Here is a 738-nt window from a genome sequence, read left to right as displayed (position 1 = left end):
TCACTCCACTGGGGCGAAGTCAATCGGGATAATGCGCGTGCGCACGGCAATGCGGGGGCGGGCTCCGGGAGAGGCGGTGCCGGAGGCATCGCTGAGGATCGCCGAGTACCAAGAACAAAACATGGACGGAAGAGGACCGAGAGAATCGATCCCATTCACTGGGTCTCGGTCTACCGGCATCTGTCCAGATCATCTGAGTAGCGAATACATACTCAGTTTCATTCTATTATATTCTTGGTTTTAAGATGTCCTCCTTTCCCCCACACTTTAACAAAGTAACCAGGGCTGGAATGGGGGAACCCAGACAAGGTTCCTGACCCAGCCTGGGGGATCAGAGAGGGCTTCCCGGAGGAGTCATCTCTGAGAACTAAGGTGAGGAGTAGGGATGAGGCAGGGTAAGGTGGGGCAGACGACACTGCAGGCAAAAAGGAAAGTGGAAAGCAGGGAACTAAGCAGCAAGATGGGGCTGGAATGTGGCTTAAGGAGCACAAACTTCTCTGAAGTGGAAGACATCACCATGATTTATACCCAACTATCTGAAGTCACCTGTGTTTGCTCTGCCCAGTTTGTTCTCCTCGTACATGGTACTGCAAGGAGCAACTCTGTGGTGTCTCTTAAGGCTCAAGGTCATGTCAGCAACCTCACTAACTGGCTCAACACCCGCCCCTACCACCACCACCATCATGAGTTCTACTAGCTCCCTAGGACTTATTCTCAGAGCCTTTGCCTAACTTTGGA

Source organism: Lagenorhynchus albirostris, chromosome 19, assembly GCF_949774975.1.
Source record: "Lagenorhynchus albirostris chromosome 19, mLagAlb1.1, whole genome shotgun sequence".
Taxonomy (NCBI): domain Eukaryota; kingdom Metazoa; phylum Chordata; class Mammalia; order Artiodactyla; family Delphinidae; genus Lagenorhynchus; species Lagenorhynchus albirostris.
The sequence above is the reverse complement of the archived record's forward strand: the minus strand, read 5'-3'. Positions refer to the sequence as shown.